The sequence below is a fragment of the Phalangium opilio genome, unplaced genomic scaffold (genome assembly GCF_054372755.1).
Source record: "Phalangium opilio isolate 3A_F unplaced genomic scaffold, DU_Popi_V2 ptg000209l_1, whole genome shotgun sequence".
Lineage (NCBI taxonomy): Eukaryota > Metazoa > Arthropoda > Arachnida > Opiliones > Phalangiidae > Phalangium > Phalangium opilio.
In genome coordinates, this window is record NW_028324217.1 from 6,857,887 (window position 1) to 6,885,423 (window position 27,537).

At 36.7% G+C, this 27,537-nt stretch overlaps 1 protein-coding gene and 1 long non-coding RNA gene across 3 annotated transcripts in view; both read left to right on the forward strand.

Annotated features, from left to right (window-relative positions):
* LOC149618757 (glutamate receptor ionotropic, NMDA 2B-like) overlaps positions 1-27,537 on the forward strand; it is a 522,592-nt gene that overhangs the window by 59,609 nt on the left and 435,446 nt on the right. The window contains exon 2 of the mRNA XM_089853883.1: positions 16,034-16,209. The gene's annotated coding sequence lies outside the window, so the exon portion shown is untranslated. The remainder of the gene's footprint in view (positions 1-16,033; positions 16,210-27,537) is intronic.
* On the forward strand, positions 10,087-12,246 carry LOC149618758 (uncharacterized). 2 transcript variants are annotated; one of them, XR_016375408.1, is made up of 3 exons: positions 10,087-10,186; positions 10,253-10,604; positions 10,676-12,246. It is a non-coding gene; the product is annotated as an uncharacterized LOC149618758 (long non-coding RNA). The 2 variants fall into 2 exon arrangements; XR_016375407.1 differs by having other exon boundaries at positions 10,133-10,604; positions 10,676-11,397; positions 11,472-12,246.

Sequence of the window (27,537 nt, forward strand, 5' to 3'; positions counted from 1 at the left end):
ACAATAAGGGACTAGAAGTATCGAGGTAACCAAATTCTTCACTTAGCGAATCCAACGGTTGGCCCTCTGGTAGCGGTTTCTGAACTTTCCCTCCAAACGTGAGACACTCGCGGCGGTAGACGGCGGAACTAGATTCGAGCACTCGCGTCCGTGTTCCGCCGCTTTAGGTTGAGGGGAAGGGGTAGGAAATTTTTTTTGGAACTCGATCAAATTTTTCCCTCTAGTGTATGATCCTCAAATTTGTTCACTAGTGCCAGCATCTTACCAATGCTTGAGCTCTTTACGCTTTACTTCTAGTCCCTTATCCTACTTCTAGTACTATTAACTTGTATTAAATGATTAGTCAATCTCAGAGCAGATAGCAATGATGATGTAAAACCGCAGGAAGTAGAAATGTAAAGATTATGGGCCCACTTTGAAACCTATACACTTCGACTTCTTGTAAAATTCTCTCTGATACGAAGCTACCGTTTTACGGTTTGATAGTTTTGAAGCTTTCAGTTTTCCTGTCCGCGATAGGGTTTACAAGATCCATGATTGAACTCGTAAGCCACCGCGTCATCAGGCTATATTCGTTATCGAATCTAATTAAACATTTAAATCAGTTAATTTAAATTCACCGATGGTTTCACGTTCGCCATCAATAAGTAACAAGTCGACAAGGTTTCGAGATAAATGAAATTGTATAAATTAATGTTTCTGACTTGGAAATTAATTTGACAATTCAATAATAATATTCTTAAATTAAATCCTATGGTTTCTGGTTAAATGGAAAAAACAAAACATCTTTTTGTTTATGCAAGAAGCGATATCTCTAGTTTATTGGGGAGAAGGTATAAATTTGCCACATTAATAATCTAGCTTTATCTCCAGTCCAAACGTATAGGTCCTGAGTTAATTCCCGTCTCTAATTTCAACCAGCATCTCATTGGTTTTTGAAAACTTAAGTCAGCGCGACGCGAATGACGAAAATTACGTATTTTCCGACTGAGGAGAGGCGAAATAGCCCGGCCTACTTTTACGTCCCCCCTTGTATTTTGAAAGGGGACTGGGACTATTACGCGCCAATACTTAGGCATCTTTAAGCGTCTCCCTAGTAAACTAGATATCGCTTCTTGGTTTATCCTTTAGACAAACTTCAGGGACTTAACTTTATTACACGTTTTGAACAATAATATATGATTACTTTAGAACCGTAATTCATCCCAACTTCAGTTGCCATCATCACTTAATCTTGAAAATTATTTAGATATACTAGAAGGCGATAATAGAAGAAGGGTGACACTCTGTATCCTCTTAATGGTTTAGTTATGTAACATGATTCTTCCCAGGCTCATGCACATTTTTGTTCACTCTCCCTCTCATCAAACTTCAGGTGGGTAACTATCGCACCGTGCTAGGGTGAATTCTATAACTGTTTGGTATTTACTAAATCCTCAGCAATGAACCCACAAACCTTGATTGTCTTGACGTGGAACAAAAGTCCCCAAGCGCATGCGCCTCGGCAAATAGTTAAGCTCAAATAAATTAATGACGAGGGAATTATTTATCGCGTATGTGAGTCGGTTTAGTAACCTTGTACACTCCAAATGCTAATTCTGATGTTGGGAAGAATCATGTTACAATTAATTACCCCGCTTTGGGGAACATACACTTCTCTCGAAGAGAAGTATTATATACTTCTGGTTATACGTAAAAGATATGTAGTTTTAGTTTCCATGCATTTTCAGTGAAATGAACTTGTACTAGTCAGAAAATCAATAGCTTGGAGGCGAAAATGCACTTTAATATTACGCCGCCGAACAGAAAGCTGCACTTCTGCAAAATGTATCATTCTAGGGTTTATAAATGTAGACAACTTAGAAGTAAATTGGTTCTTTGCAGAAGCGCTTAAAACTAAATGAATTCAACATTATTGTAATTTGTGTAAAATTTAATTGATAATATCTGAAAACAACATAGCGCATGCCTTAGAATCTTCGCCTCCCTTAACTTGACGCGTTTAGCGATTCAAAGTTTAAAACCAATTTTTAGTGACATCAGGGATAGACGTAATTTTAGAAGCAGGAATGCAGAACGGTTAGTATTTACTTCAGTCCGACTCATAGCTCAGTACGGAGCCCCTCCCTTCAATACATAACGAAAATTTTTAATTACCTTATTGGCTGGCTCACTTAAACTACGTTGTGATGACGTTGCTGACGGGAACGGCGAAAAATACGTAATTCTTTTTTATCTCTGTCGCTATGACCCGCCTCTTCTTTCATACAAGGCGAAGGGGGTCCGGGACTTTGACGCGCGCCCATTTTACTCTGTTCTCCATTCCTACTTCTAAAATTACATCTATCCCTGGTGACATTAATTGTTGGCTGCGTTCAGCGCGAAAAACCGGTCACACCTAGTTATATCTATCCTGATTTTTCTGTACATACGACTGAACGCACCTTCTTGACATCGATAAAACCAATTATTAGCCCTTTTCAGATAGCAAAAACACAATGTACATACCACGCAGGCTTGAGAATTTTAAACTGGACATGTGGCCAGTAGAGTGGGGTGGCGTAGCGATATGTGGGGTGGCGTAGCGGTTAGCGCTTTCGCCTCGCAGCAAGAGGATCCCGGGTTCGATCCCGGACTGTGGCACCGGGTGAAAATCTGGGAACAAATCCTTCTGCGTAGAGTTTGCAAGTTCTCTCCCCACTTGTTAAAAGGAGTTTTCCTCCGCGGTCTAACCCGGTTTCTCCTTTCCATCAAAACTTGCAGAGGTTAACGGTAATAGTTAGTATAGGGCGCTGTAGGTTAGCTGTGGCATAGGGGCTAGCCACCACCCCTCTATGCATTGTAAAGGGGCCCACCTGTAAATAAGTCGCGAGTTGACTTAGTGTGGACATCCCTTCCTAGACCAAGAAAAAAAAAAAAGAAAAAAGTTCACCTACTTTAATTTAAATACTGGACACTGGCCACTTAAAATGGGTAACATTAGAACGCGTTTAATTAATTAAATGGACACAAGAAATAAATTTTTAAACTGGTCCAGATAATTTTTAAAGTGAACATTTATTTCTCATACTGGTATTTACAGATGTCAGTACATAGTAAATTGTGAAGAAAACTGAACTGAACCAGCGACATTAACTATTTGATCGATAAAGGTATATTTAATCTGGCATCATTGGCTGAATCATAGTTTAGCGTTGAGCTGATAGGATAGTGTTTCAGTTTAACTATTTAGCTCTAAACACACTAAGGCTGTTGATTTAATGGACAGAAGGGGATAAATAGTTCAGAGTGTATTGTATGTATTAATTATTATAGTACCATTATGTAGCTTAGAGTTTATCGTTTAAAACGCTTCCGGAGATAGCGCGGGGCTTACATTAAATATTCAACAATTATTATCTGTTGCTAAAATAGCAATGTCAATTATCGGGCAAAGTTTAAACGAGTATAAACGTGGAAAATTATTTGTGTTTATTTTTAAAAGGTAGTTATTTTGAAAGGGGGGAAAGTTAGGAAATTAAGCAGAAAGGTATACGTTTGATTTAATACCTAACAATGCAGCATTGAATTGTATTCAGGTGAAAATTTGGATTTTAATTTTCCATTTTAAAGGGAAACAAAAGTTCATATTTAATCTGTTAATTGTTTCTAGCATAAATTGATAATCTACCATTAAGTTTATGTGTCTAAAGGGGAACTATAGAGGGCACGTCTGTCCCAGCGCTGCCTATAATCCGTATCATCTCAACCTGATATTAAATTACATGAGATACTAAACTTTCCCTCTAGTGTGCTCTTAGTATGATACGCGATAGGTGATAAAAATCCTTGTCGTTTGCATTTTTTTTTCCCACTACTGCGTGATTCTTGAAATAACATAGGTTGGAGCTAGTGGGAAAAATTGAGGAAAACCCACGGTAAAAAAGAGAGACCCTAGACTTAAAATTCCACCCAAGAGATGCGGCGCCACGAGCAGCGCTATCAGTGTAGAGAGAAAATAAGCTCTTGTATTTTTGGCGAACGATTTCTCTTAGACGCTGACGCAAAGAGGGCAGACCAAATAATAGACACTTAAAATTAATTATTCACTTATGCCACTTGTAAGCCCATCAAAGAAGGATCGTTGTTTTTACATTTTTCGATTATGTCTAAATTATTGGTTGTGTGTTGAGTTAAGTATGTCTAAAATTAACGGAGTATGTCTAAAATTAATGGAATATGTCTAAAATTAATGGAGTATGTCTAAAATTAATGGAGTATGTTTAAAATTAATGGAGTATGTCTAAATTTAATGGAGTATGTCTAAATTTAATGGAGTATGTCTAAAATTAATGGTGTATGTCTAAAATTAATGGAGTATGTCTAAAATTAATGGAGTATGTCTAACATCAATGGAGTATGTCTAAAATCAATGGAGTATGTCTAAAATCAATGGAGTATGTCTAAAATTAACGGACTATGTCTAAAATTAACGGAGTATGTCTAAAATTAATGGAATATGTCTAAAATTAATGGAGTATGTCTAAAATTAATGGAGTATGTCTAAAATTAATGGAGTATGTCTAAAATTAATGGAGTATGTCTAAAATTAATGGATTATGTCTAAAATTAATGGATTATGTCTAAAATTAATTCAGTGTGTCTAAAATTCATTATGTCTAGAATTAATTGCGTATGTCTAAAATTTATTGAGCATGTCTAAAATTTATGGGGCATGTCTAAAATTTATTGGGCATGTTTAGCATTTACGAGAGCATTTATTACACTCTTTTTTAATATTTTAAAACTTAGTGATAAATTCCAAAAAAGCCATTGAATAATCAACATTAATGACAGTTAAAACTGGGAAACTTGTAACAAAACTCATTTGGAAATGAAGAAGAAAAACCGGCAAAAATAAAATAAAAAAAAAATGCCAAGAAAAACCTCAGCCCCAGACACCAACTAGAAATCAAATGAGACGTGCAATATTATTTTTTTATTTTTCCCTTCATCATTTATTTCGTCTAAATTGCTCTTTTGACCTATTTCTTTGGCTTGATGTTACGCAAAAAACAAAATTAGATATTCTTTTCCCGACTTCTAAGTTCTTTTATCGTAAGCACGAAAACGCTTTATTCCATGGTTTGTCTTGTTAGCTAGAAGGACCAATAAGGTTTATTTTGGATTTTGCGTTATCTAGCTGCCACAAGCATATTTATAGATGCGTTAGTGTCAAGCAACAATAAGTATGGCACTCAATGTAGATGTGTTTCCGAGTAGATCGTGATTTCTCTCGAACAGCTTGTTATATTTTGTCGACTACTTGTTATTAGCTATTGTTCACTTAGAAAGTTCGATTTATAATTTAATTATAACGAGGCATAAAAGTCGACATGCGACTTAGCCTCTCTAATAAATTGTAACCACTAACAAAGGAGAACCGAATAAACAATTACTATTATTACTAAGCAAAGTTCATAGATAAAAGCAAAAAGTATACTTTGTTCTCAGTTTCCAGCATTTGGATGTAGACGCCATCTTGTAAAATGAGAAGTAAATGACCCTATTCTCAGCCCCTTCACGAACTAACCAATCAGAGAAGAGTGTTTTTTTTATTAGGTCAAATGGAAAATGGAGATACAAACGTTAATTCTTGGTACTAGAGGCTAGAGCTAGCGTTTTGCTACTACTACTCGAGCCTATTCTCGAATTTTCTCTGTGCTACGGTCGTGAAGGTAATCATACGCCTCAGAGGGGGTCGACACTATTCTGAAGGAAAAGAGGGGTTACTCATATTACACGGCACGAGCAAGCTTCAATGAAGGGTACTTTTGGTTTTTATCTAGAAGCAATCAACCAGTGGTGAATAAACACTAAGGAGTAATAGGAAAGTTGTTAATGTACCCGTTTTTATGCAAAATCTCAACCTATATTACAAGGGAATTTACATTTCTTAAGAAATTATACTTTCGACAAGGGAACTGTCATACTTTTTGATATAATGCTATTTATGACTTGAGTACGGCTATATAAATTACGATGGTTCCATATTTTCGGTAAAAAAATTAATTAATCATTTGATTAAGTCATAGCTGAAAGAAAAGAAGGAGATTCTTTTAAATTTTGGTTAGGGCAAGAATATATCTGTAAGAATATTTCTTCTACTTGGAATCTTCAACATGCCATTTTCTGGCCCATCTGCTTGAGGTGTAGAAACTGTCACTCCTGACGTCATGCATAATGTATTTGAACTTAGAAACCACGTGATATTGACGTAGCTACCCTTGTACAGCGTTCAGTGTTGGTGAATGTAACACCCCTTCCGCTATACAAGCGAGCTAAGTTTAGCATTGGCAGACCAAGGAAAATCAAACAAGGGAAATTTTATCTGTATAGAAGTCTCTCTTTTGCAAAATGTAGCAGGTCACGTGTTTAAGTTTCGGCGTTAGTTTTAACTGCGCATGATCGGAGAGCAACACGTCAGACGCCCGAGGCCGAATAGACCTTTTTGACGTAAAAGGTGGAAGGCAACCCTCAGTATCGGGACATATAAAATGGGGTTGGTACATTGCCATCCGTCTCTGGGCACGCTCATGATATAAAAAGACTATACAACGCAGGCGCCAAAAGCGAGATGGAAGGCAAAGTTTTACCCCAGTGTCTTTCCCTCTTAGTTACAACGAAATGGTTTATTGTCGTCTGCCTCAGTACGATGCGCAAGAAAATTGCGCAGCAGCACATAGGCACCGAATACGGGATAATTTAAGGCGACTTAAGGCTTAGTTATAACGTTACGCCAAACTTCCCTTGCTTGAACTTCCTAGAGCCGACTTCTCTACTGCTGAACGTTGGTTATTAACTTAATATTCCTAGACTGGTAGATCCTCGGGGAAAAGGCTAGCCATGATTATTTTTGTTTTATTTATTTTTTGTCGGAAATAGGTTTGCTTTTTTCTCTTACACGACCGGAAGGACTAAAATTTAATAATACCAGAAGCCAATTTAAGAAACTCCTTTGGGGGAAGTAACTAACCAATACGCCGTTCTCGAAACACCAGAGTTTTCAAAGAAATTGTTTAGTTTTATTTACGGTGAAAATAGAGCTACCGTGTATTCCCAAACGGTCGTGTTGTTTTCTGTCACATTTTAAATCGTCTGCTTCAGAGTTAGAGAGTGGAGTATTCCAACGCAATTATACATTTTTATTTATGGTAAAAAGTAGTCCATAAGGTGACTTGTTTATTCTTTGGCAGTTATATTTTTACATCGTCTGCTTCATCAACTGCTATCTTAAAAGCCAAACAGCGAAATTCGAGTTGAAAAGACAAAAGGCTTACCTTACCATGTTTGCGCTTGTTGTTATTTACGGTAGACAATTCTAAGGGAGCGGTAGCTCCCTTAGATAAGGCCTGATGACGGCTTTAATGTATAAGGAAGGATTTTGGATTGGTTTTAACTTTTTTCGTATTAAGTTTATTGTTTCGAAATTTTTCTACTGAACTAAAATCCGGGCCCTTAATATGTGATAAAAATTTCAAGATGATCCACCTAATAGTTTATTTTATAAAGCATAAAGTTGCTAAGGGTGGTTTTCATTTCCATAAAATTAATCACAGATTTTGGCGAAAAACTAGAGAATCTCCATAGAAATAACATGGGAAATTTTCCAAACTTACCCATTTTGTAACTACCCTTACAAAAATAACTATACGTTTGATAGATTTGAAAACGGTCTTAAATGAAAGCCCCATTTTTAAAGTGGGCGCCAATTTTTGTTTCATTAAGAAAAACAAAGTTAAAGTATTGTTTTTAATAGTTTTAAGTACCTGCTCCGAATTACGTGGTTTACCTTTAAACTGTGGAACTTAAGACTTTTTTGCTTGTGTTAAGTAATAAGGAAAGTCATTCTAGGACTTACGTCGTTTTACTGCGGATAATCAAATTTGTAGGGCAATTAGCTAGCTTAATTGTCATTATAACTATTGCGCGTCCAACTAATTTAGTTGCGAAGTACAGATTAAACTTAATTAAACAAAATAAGCAATTAAAGATAATTACCAATTATAGGTAATTAAATTTTTACACGAGTCTAAACTATAACATCTGTTTGTGTACAAGTCTACGGAATCTGTTTAAGCGCAGACCTACAGAATATTTTTGTGCAAAGGAGTATAAATTCTCTTTGTGCAGAGGCCTATGCAATCATTTCGTGCACAGGCCTATGGAATATTGTTTTACACAGCCTCTGGAATATTGTTTTACACAGGTCTACGGAATGTTTTTGTGCAAATCTGCATGGAATCCTTTTGAGTATAGGAGTATGGAATCTTCTGTGCACAGGTCTATGGAATTTTTTGTTCATGGGTCTATGGTATATTTATGTGTACAAGTTTGAAGAATCTTTATGTGCACACAAGTCTGAAGAATCTTTATGTGCACACAAGTCTGAAGAATCATTATGTGCACACAAGTCTGAAGAATCTATATGTGCACACAAGTCTGAAGAATCTTTATGTGCACACAAGTCTGAAGAATCTTTATGTGCACACAAGTCTGAAGAATCTTTATGTGCACACAAGTCCGAAGAATCTTTATGTGCACACAAGTCTGAAGAATCTTTATGTGCACACAATTCTGAAGAATCTTTATATGCACACAAGTCTGAAGAATCTTTATGTGCACACAAGTCTGAAGAATCTTTATGTGCACACAAGTCTGAAGAATCTTTATGTGCACACAATTCTGAAGAATCTTTATATGCACACAAGTCTGAAGAATCTTTATGTGCACACGAGTCTGAAGAATCTTTATGTGCACACAAGTCTGAAGAATCATTATGTGCACACACAAGTCTGAAGAATCTTTATGTGTCCAAGTGAAAAATCTTTATTTGCACAGGTCTACGACTTCTGTTTGTGCACAGGTCTACGACATCTGTTTGTTCACAGGTCTACGACCTCTGTTTGTGCACAGGTCTATGGAATCTGATTTGCTCATTTCTATGACATCTCTTTTTGCGCAAGTCAATAACATTTGTTTATGCTCAAGTCTAAAACATCTCTTTTTGCGCAAGTCAATAACATTTGTTTATGCTCAAGTCTAAAACATCTGTTTGTACACAAGCCTAAAACATCTGTTTGTGCACAAGTCTAAAACATCTGTTTGTACACAAGACTAAAACATCTGTTTGTGCACAAGTCTATTCCATCTGTTTGTGCACAAGTCTAAAGCATCTGTTTGTGCACAAGTCTAAATCATCTGTTTGTGAACAAGTATAACACCTGTTTGTGATCAATTCTATAACACCTGCTTGTGAACAAGTCTATAACACCTGTGTGTGAACAAGTCTATAACATCTCTTTGTGCACAAGTCTATAACATCTGTTTATTCACAAGTCTATGACATCTGTTTGTGCACACGCGAGTGACTTCTGTCTGAGCAAAGGTCTACGGAATATTTTTGAGCACGGGTCTACGTATTATTTTTGTGCAAATGGGTATGGAATCTTTTTGAGCATAAGGGTTTGAAATCTGTTTGAGCATAGGGGCATTGAAAATGTTTGTGCATAACTCTATGGAATCTGATGTGCACATGTCTATAACATCTCTTTTTGCGCAAGTCTGCGACATTTCTTTGTACACAAGTCTGTGATTCTATTTGTGCACAAGTGTACGAATACGAAATATTTTTATGCATTGGTGTACGGAATATTTTTATGCATTGGTGTACGGAATATTTTTATGCACAATTGTACGGAAATTTTTTGCACAGGTGTACGAACTGTTTTTGTTCACAGGTGTACGGAATATTTTTGTGCATAGGTGTATGGAATATTATGGTGAAAATGGATTTTGGAGTATTTTTGTGCACAGGTGTACGGAATATTTTTGTGAAAATGGATACCGACTAATTTTGTGCACAGGTGTACGTGATAGTTTTGTGCACAGGTGAACGTGATATTTTTGTGCAAATGGGTAAGGAACATTTTTGAGCATAGGGATATGGAATGTTTTTGTGCAGAGGTCCATGGATTATTTTTGTGTACAGGTATATGGAATGTTTTTGTGCAGAAGTCCGTGGAATATTTTTGTGTACAGGTATATGACTCATGTTTGTGCACAAATCTATAGAATATTTTGTACACCGGTCTAGGACATATGATTGTGCACAAGTCTATGGCATCAGTTTGTGCAAAAGTCTAAGGTATGTGTTTTTGCACAAATATTTGACATCTATTTTTGCACAAGTCTATGGTATCTGTGTGTACAGGTCTACAAAATATGTTTGTGCACAAGTCTGAAGAATCTTTATGTGCACAAGTCTACGGAATCTCTTGTGCAAATGTCGATGACATCTCTTTTTGAGGAAGTATGAAATCAGTTTTTTACACAAGCATATGACATCTGTTTGTGCACAAGTCTATAACATCGGATTGTGCAAAACCGTGTGACTTCTGTTTGTGTACAAGTCTGTGGAATCTATTTGTGCACGAGTCTACGTAATATATTTGTGCGCAAATCTATGGAATCTGTTTATGCGCTAGTCTACGGCATCTGTTTGTGCACGGGTCTACGGAAAATGTTTGTGCAAATGGGTGTGGAATATTTTTGAGCATATATGGGTATGGAATGTTTCTGAACAGGTCCAAGGCATGTTTTTGTGCACAGGTACATGGAATATTTTTGTACACAGGTCTATGTCACATGTTTATACAAAAGCCAATAGAATATTTTGTGCATAGGTCAATGGAATCGTTTTGTGCACAGCACAGTTTTATGAAATATTTTGTGCGCAGGTCTAGGGAATATTTCTGTGCAAATGGTTATGGAATAGTTTTGTGCTATGGGTATGAAATCTTTATGTACACAGGTCTATGGAATCTTTATGTACACAAGCATATATAATGTTTTGTGCACAGTTCCATGAAATATTTTGTGCACATCTCCATGAAATCTTTTGTGCACAGGTCTATGGAAACTTGATGTGCACAAGTCTATAGAATGTTTTTTGTGCACATGTCTATGACTTCTGTTTGTGCACAAAACTATGGAATCTGGTTTGAACATGTCTATGACATCTGTTGTGCACAAGCCTGTGACTTCCACTTGTGTACAAGTCTACGCAATTTGTTTGTGCACATGGCTACGGAATCTGTGCACAGATCTCCGGAATCTGTTTGTACACAGGCCTACGGCATCTGTTTGTGCACAGGTTTACGGAATCTGTTTCTTTACAGGTGTACGGCATCTGTTTGTGCACAGGCCTACGGCATATTTTTTTGAGCACAGGTCTAGGGAATCTTTTGTGCACTGTTTTATGGAATCACTTTGGGCACAGGTCTATGGAATCGTTTTGTTCAAATGGGTATGGAATCGTTTCGTGCAAATGGGTATGAAATTGTTTTGAGCAAATGGGTATGGAATCTTTATGGAAACAGGTCTATGACTTCTGTTTGTAAACAAGTCTAAGACTTCTGTTTTTGCACTAGTCCGTGGATTCTGATGTGCACATATCCTTGACATCTCTTATTGCGCAAGTCTATGATGTATTTTTTTGTGCAAGTCTATGACATCTGTTTGTGCACAACCCTGTGACTTCCGTTTGTGTCCAAGTATCCGGAATCTGTTTGTGCACATGTCTACGGTATCTGTTTGTGCACATGTCTACGGTATCTGTTTGTGCACATGTCTACGGTATCTGTTTGTGCACAGGTCTACGGAATATTTTTGTGCACAGGTCTACGGAATATTTTTGTGCACAAGCCTACTGAATCGGTTTGTGCAGAGGGCCAAGGAATCTGTCTTTGCAAGGGCCACTGCATCTGTTTGTGCACAGGTCTAAAGAACATTTTTCTGCAAATGGATACGGTTTATTTTTGTGCAAATGGATATGCAGTACTTTTGTGCACTGGTGTACGAGATATTCTTGAGCATATTTTTGAGCATAGGGGTATGGAATGTTTTTGTGCAGAGGTCCATGGAATCGTTTTGTGTACAGGTATATAACATCTCTTTTTGCACAAGTTTATGACATCTGTTTGTGCGTAAGTCTATGACATAATTTTGTGCGCAAGTCTATGACATCAGTTTGTGCTCAATTCTAAGGGATCTGTTTTTGCACAATTCTAAGGGATCTGTTTGTGCACAAGTCTACGGGATCTGTTTGTACACAATTATATGACATGTGTTTTCACAAGTCTATGTTATCTACGAAATATGTTTGTGCACTCAGGGTGACCACAAATAACCTTGTAATAGTTATAGGAAAATAGGAAATTTACAATTGATTTACAAGAAATTATAGGAGACTAGCTGTTACCCGCGGCATCGCTTGAGTGTAGTAGGAACTTCCATCAAGTATGGGTACATTTTACTGATTCGACTAATATTTTTGTAGCATCCTAGGAGCGAAGGCACTCGGCGTCGCCCATCAGCTCGTCGGGACATTTTTTATTACTTTACACGCAGACATTCTATAAAGAAAGGTTTTTAAATATCTGGCCGCCATTTAAAATGATGGCAACAAATCGATCCCGAAAGACCAAGACCCGTCTATAGGTTAAAGGAATCCAGTGTACTAAATATTTGTGAAATCGGTTGAAACTCACGGACTTTCTTGCAAAGAGAAGATTTGTTTCATTTCTGGGCGCCATTTATGAAGATGGCGGCGGATTGGAAAAATCTTTCTTAGTACGCGCCTACTACTTACGAGTAACGTTCCTCCAAATTTTCAGCCTTCTGGGGCCAGCGGTTTGGGCTGGGCGATGATTATCAGTCAGTCTGTCAGTCAGTCAGGACTTTGATTTATATAGATATAGGTGTATAATTAAAAAAACAGGAAAAGACAAGAGAACTACTCTTGAAAAAATAGCAAAATATATGTTGCAAATGCTTTGAAAGTAATAAGACAAGATTTACAAAGGAGCTTTGGTTTAATTATAACCATAATTTCGTAAGATATGTTACATAAATTTGTCACTGGAAACTGAGAGCTTGTCTCGAAGTGACGTAAATGAAACGTCATAGATTCTCGTAAAGCGACGCCTGATGAGGCCCTGTCAAAGGCTTAGTACAGACTAAATAGGAAGATGGAGTAGAGAATCGTGTGTAGTCAATTCTCGCGTCGTTCTCGAACTAGCTCTCATTAAGTCTCTAGCATTTCGAAATATAGGAAGTGTCATACTTATGGAACGTAATCTTAGAAACATATGCTATAACTTTAAAACATCACAGACTTCCCTGACAAATATTTTTAGAGGCTTCCATAGCTTTGGTGATATATAACAAAACCAAAAGTGAGAGCGCACAAAATATCTACAATTTCAAAAAATAGGAAAATATAGGAAAATTATCGAAATTATAGGAACTAATAGGAAGACATCCGAAAATAGGAAAAATTATAAAATTTAGGAAATGTGGTCACCCAGCGCAGGTCTATGGAATATGTTTGTGCACAGGTGTATAGATTGTTTTTGTACACAGGTCTACGTAATAATTTTTTAGCCTGAGTCTTCGGAATCTATTTGTATTATTGCATCCACTGTGCTTTGCACGTGAAAACGACGGGAAGGCAATTTGAGTTGGACTGGGCGTTGAAGCAATCAAGATAAATACTTCTATAATAGATGGTTAGGGCCTTGTTAGTTCAAACGTGGTAACTAATATACGCGCAACACCACAAGACTTAAATGGAGCGCCTGCTTTTCAGTATACGTTTTAAAATACTAGTTTCTAAACAGTTTTAATTCATATTAAGACTGAAGTGACAGATATTAATAAAAACTGTCTTTGTACACAAAGACGCGAAAAAGTAAGAGATAAGTGTAGAAAATTAATTGTTTGAAGTAACAGATATTCAAATTTTCATTTTTGAAGACGTGATTATAAAACATCAATTATTTGAAAAAATTTCTTATCTTAGTTTTTTTCACAAAAATTTCAGAGAAACTACCTTGATACTACTGTTTATTTTCGAGAAACATTTGCTTCGAGGAAGTTCAAATACTCGGATATCTGAAAAATAGAGCTAGAAGTATTTATTTTTATATTTCAAAATTGAAAATATTGCGAACCGAAAATTACATTCGCCCTTTGACTGTGATGTAGTTATTAGAGTCAAAATATCTGTATAGCTTTGAGCGATATACAACACGTCAATTTTTGAAACCTCGAAAACACGTTTTGTTAAGTTTTCATGCTTGTTTTATTTTGTCTGCTATCAACAATTTTCTGCCCATTTTATTCTCCTTATAGGCCCGAATACTCAAACTAGCTCTAAATTTTAAAAAGAAAATAAAATGCATACGTTTTCTATTTTTAAAATGATGCACATGTTTAAGGATAAAATATTTTACTTAAGGAATTTTGGTGAAAAAAACTAAGATAAGAAATTTTTTCAAATAATTGATGTTTTATAATCACGTCTTCAAAAATGAAAATTTGAATATCTGTTACTTCAAACAATTAATTTTCTACACTTATCTCTTACTTTTTCGCGTCTTTGTGTACAAAGACAGTTTTTATTAATAGTTCATGACGTGCTCTGTCTAAATTATTGGTGGTTCAGGTTGGCAGTCCGGAAATAAAAATATTTTTTAAACTAGTCCTTGGGACCAATGACCCCCAACCCCTAGTGTCCAAAATAATAAACTGGTCTCAGGACTGGTCCCCCTTAGTATTCTTATATATTTGCAATTAACTAGTCACTTATTATTATTGAATTAAAAAACTGGTCCAAGCAATTAATAAACGGATTTTGGACCAAAGGAAGTGTGATATTTCCCAGACTGGTGGCACTGGCCGGTCGCGTACGGTTACTTAATCCTGTTACATTTCTACCATCGTCTGATTCATCAACTGCTATCTTTCAATGCCGAAGAGTGAAACACCAGCTGATAAGATAAAAGACTTACGTTTTAGTTATCGGCCTTCAGTCTTGACCTTCTTTATCCATTGATATATGGAACAGAGAGGAAAGTGACGTTAAGCTTTTGAACTTCCGGAATTTAATGAGATAAAATTGATTGGCTGCCCAAATAATTTTAGCGTTCGTGACTTTGAAAATTAAACTTATTGCTGAAGGCAGCGTGAAGGGTTCAATCAATTAACTTCGAAACTGTAACCGTTATGGTAAAATCTCTTAGAATTAAGTTACATATTCAACTAGAAATCGTCCATAGACCTGTACTCTGGTCGTTCCTAAAGCCATTGTTGGAAAACTCTGTATTTACAATCTCTTGGGAGATAAACAACATCTATAATCATAAATTAACATTCTAATGAACAAATTTATTTTTACCGTCTCTACGTTTTAAATTTTTCTTTCCATAGAATCATAAGTTTATAAGATACTTTCCATAAGTATGACAATACCTATTCTTCGTAATACTGGAGACTTACAGTATCGAGCTAGTTCGAGAACGACCAGCGATAATTGAAGCCCTACACTCGGTGGTTAATTTTGCAGGACTTCCATCTTCCTATTAGTCTGTACAAGAAGTGATATCTAGTTTATTAGGGAGGAGGTATAAATTCGCCACATTTCCAAGCTTTATTTCTAGTCCAACCGTAGGTCCGGAGTTAAGCCCCACCTCTAAATTACACCCAGCATCTCATTGGTTCTTGAAAACTCACGTCAGCGCGACGCGAATGACGAAAATTACGTATTTTCCGACTGAGGAGAGTGTAGCGAAATAGCCCGGGGCCTCCTTTTACGTCCCCCCTTGTATTTTGAAAGGGGGGCTGGGACTATGGTGCGCGAATACTTAGGCATCTTATACCTTCTCCCTAATAAACTAGATATCACTTCTTGGTCTGTACTAAGCCTTTGACAGCACTTCACCAGGCGTACCTCGCTTTACCCTGAATCTATGACCTACTTCAATCACTTCATGACAAGCTCCAGTTTGTAACCAGTGATAAACTTATGGAAAATATATCTTACGAACTTATGATATAATTTACAATTCTTAATCAAGTTAAAATAATTACAACGGAAGCCATTATAATTAAAGCTAATTAACATTCAGTGTTTTTTTTATTTTATTTTCAGACTCATTCTCTCTACTGCTTGCAATTGGTATTGGATTCATTCCATAGTAGTGGAGGAATTAAGAGGAAACACCCAAAGGAATCGCTAACAGAGAAGACTGATAATCATGGTGGCTCAAGAAAACGTATCAGCAGCTTTGGGACTCGTGTATCCGAATAGGGGCTGCCTATAAGCCGGTGAGTACTCTATCTCCACCACCTTTTCTTTAATTTTGTTATTTCATTTCGAGGGCTTAATCTCATTAACGTTCAAGAAGAAAGAATTACCAAATGAGGATCAGGAAGGGAGGGGAGACGGATATCAATTTAACCTATCTTTTTATTTCCTTTATTCCTAATTTAAAAAACAGGGGCCGGTAGTTTGGTGAAATTACACTGGGTTTATTTAAGTCCGTATATTCTAGGTTCTCATTCGTTATACGTGGAAAATAGATGTGCCGTTTGAAGGGTTTCGGACTTCTTTGGTTTTTGTTGGAACAGACAATTGATTTTAATCGAAATTGTTGATTCATTTTGATTGGGACGGTAGCATTTCATTTGGAATTTATCGGAATTAGAAATTTTTTTGTTTTGTTTTGTTTTTGGCATTAAATGTAGAATAATCTCGAATGTTTTAAATTGAGGTGTAGTAGTATTTCGGCGGTACTGAAGAGTTTTGATCAAATATGTAGGAGGATTTTGATCGAATCTGTAGGAGGGTTTTGATCGAATCTGTAGGAAGGTTCTGGTCGACACCACGTGGTTTTGGTGGATATTGTTAGAGGATACTGTTCTGTTTGTAAATTTCTTAGGATTTTGTTTGAAATTAATTTAGGGAGATTTTGATCGAATCTGTAGGAAGAATTTATTCAAATATGTAGGAGGATTTTGGTCGAATATGTAGGAGGATTTTGATCGAATAGGGAATTTTGATCGAATCTGTAGGAGGGTTCTGGTTTGGAAATTTAAGAAGATTTTGATCGAAACTGTAGAAGGATTTTGATCGAAATTGTAGGAAAATTTTGATCGAATCTATAGGAGGGTTTTGATCGATAATGTAGGAGGATTTTGATCGAATCTATAGGAGGGTTTTGATCGATAATGTAGGAGGATTTTGATCGAAACTGTAGGAGAATTTTGTTCGAATATGTAGGAAGATTTTGACCAAATATGTAGGAGGATTTTGACCAAATATGTAGGAGGATTTTGATCGAATCTGTTGGAGGATTTTGATCGAAACTGTAGGAGGATTTTGATCGAATCTGTTGGAGGATTTTGATCGAATCTGTTGGAGGATTTTGATCGAAACTGTAGGAGGATTTTGATCGAAACTGTAGGAGAATTATGATCGAAATTGTAGGAGGATTTTCATCGATAATGTAGGAGGATTTTCATCGAAATAGTAGGAAGAGTTTGATCGAGTCTGTAGGAAGATTTTGATCGAAACGGCAGAAGGATTTGGGCTGTGACTCTGGGATGTTCTGATTGAAAATTTAGAAAGATTTTGGTTCAAACTGTATGAAGATTTTGGTTTAAAATTTAGGAGGATTTAAATGTCAGTACAATTTGGCATTTTAAGGAAATTTCAATTGAAACTTCAGAAGAAAATTCTACCAATAGAAACAGTAGGGAAATTTTCAATTTGATTAATTCACAAAACAAATGCACTCTTTTTTTTTCTGAAAAGAGTTTCTTTTTTTTCAAAGCATTAAAAATATACAAATATTTATGGGCCGAAAACAATCTCAATTTTATAGCGTAACGTCGTATCTCGCATCATTCCCCGTGCGTTTTGTTTCTAATGATTCGGCTTAGAATTTCCTTTTTTTGAACGAGATGAAATTCTCTCTCTTTTATTTTATTACACCTGCCAGAATATTTTATTTTTATTTACCCGGAAGAAGTTTTATAAAGGCTTTTTATTTGTTAAAAGATTTTTCAATTTACGGAATGGAGTTTTAAAGTTTATCTTGTTTATTTTTTTGGGGCCATTTTAGGTCACAAAATTTGAATCAAAAATCTCAAAGCTTTAACCTTTTCTGGGGTTTCTTTATAAAGTGAACAGTCAAAAGAAGGACCTTAACAAAGACAGACACGTGGGTTGGTTTGAATGGAGAATTAAATGTGTGGGCCTCTTCTGTAAGACAAGCTTCTGCGGGCGACAAAGTTTTAGGGAATATGTTTGGAGTGTTTTAGGGATGAACCCTTGAAATCAACACGAGAAAATTGAAGGCAATGCTAATTTAATTAAGGGGTCATTCCTAAAACACTCAAATCATAACTCGAAAAACAGTGGCTCGGACTGCAAAATGGAGATAGGACCTTTTCGCCTCAAAATCGTCTAAAGAACATCCCCTTAATTTATGGCAGACTTATCAGAAACACCCTGTATTTAAGATGATAATTGATAACTACTGTTGAGATCGTAGACTCGCTTCACACCCTGTTTCAAAGCTTTCCATTTGATTATACTGATTTATTACGTTAGGTTTGCAGATCTGGAATTTTGGGGCAAATTAATTGTTGATCTCTTCCGAGCGGCTAAAACATAATAATATTGGTAAATGAAAATATTTAGGACATTTTAGAAAGTTTTAATTATTTATAATATCTCTTTTTAATCTTTAAAAATTAATGACATTTTTTGATGATTTGTAGCCCGATTTTTCTTTTTCTACGTAATTTTTGAAAGATTGTTACGGGGCAAACACTGTTTCATTTTACAGCCATTAATTAACTAAGTCCACTCACTTCATTTTTCATTGCGATTTTGCTTCAAAGAAAGCCTAACTGAAACTTAATAGTCTTTCAACTTAATGACCTCGCAATCTGTTAGGCCATGAAACTGTATTTAAAACTAGAAACACACAGCTTTCCGTAAACGTTAATTAGAAATTTTAAACGTCATATCTAATGCAACTTCAAATACCATTCTAAGCCTAGTTTTTAACTTAAGTCTCTCGCACCTTGAGAAGCCACGAGCTACTTTGTTCTTTACAAGATGAAGAAGCAATATCTAGTTTACTAGGGAGAAGGTATAGATGCCTAAGTATTCGCGCGCCATAGTCCCTGCAGTCCCCCTTTCAAAATACAAGGGAGGACGTAAAGGGAGGTCGGGCTTTTTCGCCACTCCTCAGTCGGAAAATGCGTAATTTTTGTCATTCATGTCGCGCTGACGTGAGTTTTCAAGAACCAATGAGATGCTGGTTGTAATTTAGAGGCGGGCCTACGTTTGGACTGGAAATAAAGCTGGAAATGCATCGGGTTTATACCTTCTCCCTAGTAAACTAGATATCGCTTCTTGACAAGATTTTACAATATGGGATCTCCACTGTACCTTCGCGCCTGGAGATATTTGTCCCACGTCAAGACAATCAAGGTTTGTGGGTTGATTGCTGAGGATTTAGTACCACAATTCACCCTATCACGGTGCGATGCCCATTTAAAGTTTGATGAGCAATAGAGCAAAACAAAAAGGGTGCATGAGCCTGGGAAGAATCATGTTTCATGAATCATAACTAAAGTATTGAGAGGATACAGAGTGACATCCTTCTTCTATTATCCCTTTCTGATAACCCTTAGGCCAATTAAACTTCTTGTTATCGCATATTTTTACGTAGTACTTAGAAAACACTTAAAACAAGCCAAACAAATTTTATATTACTCCGAAATTAAGATAGTTTTAAAACCCTTCCTGGTGTATTTAAAAATATTTTTGTAGTAAAACTGCATTCGCCATGTTAGAACTCCCACGTCATATGAGTTGTGTGGGTGAATACACTCTTATTTGCGCTGACAAGAGACATTTGTCGTGGTTTATAGCTTCGCTAAAGCAATTTGTCCAGGACGTTGACGAGCAGACCTGACTTGGAAATTTTATACCCTCATTTAATTGCCCTCAGAACTTTGAGGTAAAAATAACTTTGCGGTCGCAACCTGATAGAACTTTATGCTACTGAGTTTAAAGGGTTTCGTTTTTCAGGTTCGCGTAATGAAGCCGCCAGATGGAGAACCTGTGTGCGGTTTGCACAAATTGGCTGTTTTGAACAGATACTTTGAGACGTATTTTGAAAGTATGTACGGAATGAATTAAGTTTAAAAGCTATACATACGAGACACTTTTAAGTATAAAAGTTATACTGCACTAAACGCTTCAAGTATAAAAGATCTACTGCACGAAACGCTTCAAGTATAAAAGATCTACTGCACGAAACGCTTCAAGTATAAAAGATCTACTGCACGAAACGCTTCAAGTATAAAAGATCTACTGCACGAAACGCTTCAAGTATAAAAGATCTACTGCACGAAACGCTTCAAGTATAAAAGATCTACTGCACGAAACGCTTCAAGTATAAAAGATCTACTGCACGAAACGCTTCAAGTATAAAAGATCTACTGCACGAAACGCTTCAAGTATAAAAGATCTACTGCACGAAACGCTTCAAGTATAAAAGATCTACTGCACGAAACGCTTCAAGTATAAAAGATCTACTGCACGAAACGCTTCAAGTATAAAAGATCTACTGCACGAAACGCTTCAAGTATAAAAGATCTACTGCACGAAACGCTTCAAGTATAAAAGATCTACTGCACGAAACGCTTCAAGTATAAAAGATCTACTGCACGAAACGCTTCAAGTATAAAAGATCTACTGCACGAAACGCTTCAAGTATAAAAGATCTACTGCACGAAACGCTTCAAGTATAAAAGATCTACTGCACGAAACGCTTCAAGTATAAAAGATCTACTGCACGAAACGCTTCAAGTATAAAAGATCTACTGCACGAAACGCTTCAAGTATAAAAGATCTACTGCACGAAACGCTTCAAGTATAAAAGATCTACTGTACGAAACGCTTCAAATATAAAAGATCTACTGTACGAAACGCTTCAAGTATAAAAGATCTACTGCACGAAATGCTTCAAGTATGAAAGCAATGAGCGTCTCCCACAATACCTTGCGATTCAGTAGGAACCTGGCAAGTGCTGCCATGTTGTAGAATTTTGGGAAACTGTGTCTGTTTTCTCAATTTATATATGTCTGCACTTGCTTCTATGACACATTTCGGCTGTATCGTACGATCCTACTGAAACTCTGAGGATGCTGGGAGAACTTCGTTACCGTTGATAAAGCATGGTTAATTATAGGTACAGAGATAGCCTCTCCATCCAACTCTTTCCTCCTAGATAAAACCATAAATTTATTATTAACGTACATAAATAGGGATTTATTATACTACATCCCTGATAACCTCAACTTTTATTTAGTTTTCCAAAAATTAATATTTCTCCCCGAGTTTTGAGTTTTTGTTACAACTTAAAAGATATAATTTGAGCTCTGTATCTTTTCATTACCGTGATCCCCTATAATTAATCATATTTAATGAAAAAAGGATGGGGGAGCCTTTGAAATAAGTGTATAGATGCGTTCACTATATTTGCGAAATTCATCGCGGTGGTTTGTATTTAGGGGCTTTTTAACACTAGATCCATTATTACAAAGATTAATGGAAAGAGCCCGAAAGACCTCGTTTTTAATTTTGGATTTTTTGACGCGGAAAGTTTAATAAATGGTTTTTTAAAATGCGCAGTGTCAAGATACATCATATTCACAAAATGAATTTGGGGTTTTTGTGGGTTACCTTATATTGCCAAATCGACCGTTGGTGAGCCAAGAGATTGCAGAGAGAAATTATAGGGCAGTAGTTCAGTTTGTGTCAGTACTTGATTTACACAGAGGGACTGACAACACTGCACTAAAGTAGACCCTTAAAGGGGTAGTAACACATGGTAAACTGCTTTTTCGTGAAACCTCTATTATGGGGTCCGCGACTTCGCTCATATGATAGCTTATAAACCAAGTTAAATGACTCAATGATTTAGGAATGCCATGAATCCTGGCTAATTTAGGATCTATGGCAAGACTGACATTCCTAAGTGCTACTATGTATATAATTTCTTATGTCTCGTGTCAGGTTCTAGACATGTCTAGTCTAGAAATTGACAAGATATATCATCACTTGAAAATCTATAAGTCAGCAGACATCAAATTTTCAAAGTAACCCAATATAGTACAAAGAAAACGTTAAAAATAAAGAAATTTCATTTTGCCAAAGAATTCTTTCTTTGTCGTTGAGGAAGACAAAGTCAACCGTTTTAAACTTTAGCAAGCTCCGCTCTCAAACCGAGGTCTCAAACTCAACTGAAAAATACGATACAGCTCCTGACAAGACTGCGAAATTGTTCCGCCTAAAAGTTAAGTTTTCTTAAAGGGGGAATGAAATGGATAGGCAACCATTTTCTAGAGACCTGTGAGTTGTCTTTGCGTCGTGTAAACGAGTAGCCCTACAGGTCGATGATTGTTCTTTATTAGAGAATAGCCAATGAAAATCGAGAAAAGAACAGCAGGTGGTTTAACAAAGTTTTAAGCCCTTCTCCTTACCTCGAGGTCTTACCTTCATTCAGTTATTAGTATATAGTTATGGCCTCTTTAAAATATCAAGTAGAAGAAATTCAAGTATTCTTGTTTTAATGTTATATTAACAATCTGGTCGGAAGTCCCGATCTAACGCGAAAATCATTTTTTTCCTGGCCATTTCAGTCTCTCTTTAAATAAAGTTAAGAGAAAACTACACCCTTCTATCATCTTTCCTTTATTAAGTTTTCTTTAGTGACATGGTTCCCAGATTAAAGCCTTGTACTTACTACCAAAGAATGAAGAAGTTTAGCTTGTACAAGTTCGCACTGTAAAGTTATTGCCTATTTCACTCTCAAAATGCAATGAAGAGCTAGGATTGAGAATTTTAAAGAACCGGTGAAATGATTATTTGCGTTTTTGGAGTGTTTCGTATATATTGAACAATTGAATTAAGTGGAGACAGGGATAGATTTAATTTTAGAAGTGGGAATGGAGAACGGTTAGAATTTACCTCAGTCCGACTCATAGCCCAGTATAAAGCCTCTCCCTCCAACACGTAACGAAAACTTTAAATTATCTTATTGGCTCACTTAAACGACGTTTCGATGACGTTGCTGACAGGGACGGCGAAAAATACGTAATTCCATTTTACCTCTGTCGCTATGACCTCTTCTTTCATACCCCCCCCCGTCCCTTGGAAGGAGGTTCGGAACTTTGACGCTCGTCCGCATTACTCTTTTCTCCATTCCTACTTCTAAAATTAAATCTATCCCTGGTGAAGTGTATGGTAGCTTTTTCCGTAGTCATTTTAATTCTGACTTCGAACGCCGAAGTAAACTTGTTTACATGTATTTCAAGTTCAAATACATTGTGGTGAAGGTTTCTACACCTGCTCAATCAGAAAGGCCCTGAAAATTACCTGTTAAAGCAAATGTCGACTCCTGTGGGACCCCTAACATCTACACACAAATCTTACCTTGCCAAAGGCTAAGCCAATTAGAACTAGTTAACGTCGAGGGCGGAGCTAAAACTAGCCTTTGCTAAGCTTTATAGAGAGGCTGTCAACTCCACCCCTCGATTATGGTAGCATCTAGCGGCATTTGTTTAAACTAAACCACAGCTGAGATTTGATTTAAAGATTACAAGTAGAAAAGGGCTATCACGTTTTGTTTCAATTTAAAGATCCCAGAGCAAAGTTCGAACCTCCCTTTAAAGTCGTATATAGATTACAATCTCTAAATTGCCTTGCTTAGTCTAAAACTCTTACGCTCTAGTTTAGAGAAGTTTTCAGTTGGAAAAGACTTGGAACGTTCGTAGACGTTAGTGGTGGGAAGAGTAAATGCCGTTAAGATTGGAGTTTCTCCAAGAAAGCAAACAGGCAAGACGTGTCAATGGAATAGGGAGCTTGAGGAGAGCTCAGCTGAGTTTCTGTAGGCCTATAAGAAGAGAAAATTTTCTAGCTCCTCTTCCATGCCATTTCGGAGGACTTTTCGACATTGTCGAGTTTCTAGTTCCGCTATTTCACTCGGCCGACGATAGGGGGCGATGAAGGGTTACGCTTGTCATCCTTTAATCTATTGGTAAAAGTCACTGGAATTCTTTCCTATACCTGTAAAGTTTTAGAACATAGAAGGTTAGAAACGGACGGCGGAATTGGCTAATAGGAGGGCTGGTTTGGAATTAACCTGGACAAGTCAGAGATTTGGAAATTTAGGGGAAAGTTTCAGGGTTAGGTCGGGGATTTGCTTATTGGGGAAAGAGGTGATTTGGGAAAAAATGGTTGAAAATGTTCAGGGTTAAGTGAGGGTCTTGGAAAGTGAGGGGAAAGCTTCAGGGTAAAATGTTCAAGGATTTGAAAGTGAGGGAAAAGTTCTAAGGTAAATTGTTCAGGGATTTGGAAAAGGAGGGGAAAGTTTCATGGTAAAATGTTCAGTGATTTGGAAAAGGAGGGGAAGTTTCATGGTAAAATTTTCAGGGATTTGGAAAATGAGGGGAAAGTTTCATGGTAAAATGTTCAGGGATTTTGAAAATGAGGGAAATGTTCAGGGGTTTGAAAAATTAGGGAAATGGTCAGGTATTTGGAAAAAGAGGGGAAAGGTTTGGAATATGTCAGTGATTTGTGAAATGTTGAAAAGATCAGACATAAATCAGGTATTTGGGAAAGTTGAAAAGAATAGAAATAAGTCTGGACTTGGAAAATGTTCAGGCATTTGGAAAATGAGGAATACGTTAGGCTTTAGGAGCTGCATGCTTTAAAATGTTTCGGAGGTATTTCCTGAATGTAGCACTATGCAGATTTGTCTTATAATTAGCAGAAGTATCGATAAATAATCACTTGATTTATCTTTCCACCCTCCCTTTAACCAAAACGATCTTTTTTCAGGTTGTATTTACGCACTTTGCCCCGAATCCGAAATTAAGCTAATCAACTTATTGTACAATTGGCTAATAACTCAAAAGATTACCAGCTCAGAAAAACAGTTATCCAATTTTGTGAAACCGCAATCTGAAGAAATATTAATACAGTGTAACCAACCATCTGCAAATTTTCTAATTATGGAGGATTTTTTTCATTCTATGGATTTCTTAATTCTCTTCGGAACCGAGGCTTAAGGTTTATGGGTCTTACGAGCCATTTCTTTCCATTTTCCTTTTTTAACATCTGGATTTCTTAGGATTGGTTCGTTTAGCAAATAATACTCTAATTAGAAAACGAGAATGGCAATAAATGCAAACCCACTTATTCCAGGATGCACTTTTAACAAATTATGTCATTTATTTTTTTCTCATTATTACATAAGTTGATAAGTATAAGTAAGTTTGTGATAGCAGAAGTATATAACACTTCTTCGAGAGAAGTGTACCTATCACAAAGCGGGGTAATTATAACATCATTCTTTCCAACATAAAACATTTGGAGCAAAGATAGCAAACCGAATCACATACGCCATAAACAGTTCCTTCATCATTACTCCATTAGCGTTTAACTATTTGCCAAACCGCCTGCGCTTGTGGATTTTTTCCCACGTCAAGACAATCAAGGTTTGTGGGTTAATTGCTGAGGATTTAGTATTAAACAGTTATAGAATTCATCCTAGCACGGTGCGATGCCCATCTGAAGTTTGATGAGCAGGAGACCAACCAAAAAGGGTGCATGAGCCTGGGAAGAATCATGTCACATAACTAAAGCATTAAGAGGATTACTAGTGTCATCCTTCTTCTATTATCCCCTTCTGCTACTAGATGAGAGTAACGTTCCTGCAAACCTTCTAAGTAAAGCGGTTTGGTCTGGACGGTCAGCCAGAACTTTGACTTATGCAGATATTTGCGTTTTATATGGAATGTATACTTATTGTGATAAGCTTATGATAATCTCATTGGAACAACTCGTAGAATCAAGAAGTGGGGATCGAGAACAAACTTTGTTTTAAATGTTTTCACTTCATTTGTTTATGCTGAACCCTTTTCCTTCCAATTTCTTGGGATAGAGCTAATGGGATTGGATTAAGTAGGTCCAACCTTTGGTAGCATTGACAAGTGACATTGGGAAATGGTATATTGAATGTATTGCTCTTTCAGGTTCACCCTTTTACGCGCGCTTTTTGGCAGATGTTCGCGGATTTTTTATTTTTACCAGAAATAATATTTTACTCATGACTACTACGCAAAAAGAAGCTAGTTGATTTATTTATTGCCTAGGCGAGTGAAACGAGCTAAGTTTACTAAACTAGGCTCTAAATATTTTTATGCTCGTCTTTAGTCTGATCAGAAGTGAGATGAGACCAGAAGTACTGAGCTAACCAAATTCTTCACTCGGCGAAAGTGAATATTCTTGATAACACAAGAACGGTAGGCCCTCTATTAGCGGTTTCTGAATTTTCCCTCCAAAACGTGAGACGCTCGCGGTGGTAGACGGCCGAACTAGATTCAAGGAGCCGCGTCCGTGTTCGGCCGCTTTAGGTTGAGGGGAAGGGGGTTGGAAATGTTTTTGGAACTCGACCAATTTTTTCTCTCTAGTGTAGGCGCGTGGGAAGCGGCATAAAATCCTCAAATTTGTTCACTAGTGCCAGAATCTACTATCAATGCTAGAGCCCTTCACTTATAGTCTCATCTCACTTCTGGTCTGATCAATCTTTACAGACGGAATGATTCGTGTATTTTTTGTTAAAAGTGATTTGGTTTAAATTCTTGGTGTTAACATTTATGGTATCCAAAGGGGTCTTACACTTTACCAAGGTTCACGATGAATTAATTTTTAGTATAAGCAGAAGGGGATAATAGAAGAAGGATGACACTCTGTACCCTCTTAATACTTTAGTTATGTAGCTTGATTCTTCCCTGGCTCATGCACCTTTTTGTTTGCTCTCCCGCTCATCAAACTTCAGATTGGTAACTATCGCACCTTGCTTGGGTGAATTCTATAACTGTTTGGTATTTACTAAATCCTCAGCAATCAATCAACCCACAAACCTTGATTGTCTTGACGTGGGACAAAAACACACAAGCGCACGCATGCGCCTTGGCAAATAGTTAAGCAGCGCTAATAGATATAGTAATGATGAGGGAAATATTTACATGGCGTATGTGATTCGGTTTAGTAACCGTTCTCCAAATGTAAGAGTAAAATGATGTTGGGAAGAATCATGATACAATAACCATGCGCACTCCAATCATAACTTGAACACCCCCAGTTTCAGAAACACTCATTCAATCTCAATGTGCATTCTTCTAAATCAAAGGACCATATTTGTATTTTATTATTAATTGTTCAAAAGAGCATAAAAACAAGTTGGAAAATGAAAATATTACCTCTCTGATGCGAGGGGAATACCATTCACACACTTATTTACCTAAAAGTGGAATTATTGCTCTTTATTGATAAGCAACTGCAGATGTAAAACATAAAGTAATGAATTATTCAAGCGTTATGACGAGATCCATATACACTTCGATTGGCGTGTATACACGAGTTTTTCTCTAGTATGATACCAGAAGTGAGATGAGACTAGAAGTGAAGGGCTCTAGCATTGGTAATAGATCCTGGCACTAGTGAACAAATTTGAGGATTTTATGCCGCTTCCCATGCACGCGCCTACTATACTGAGAATA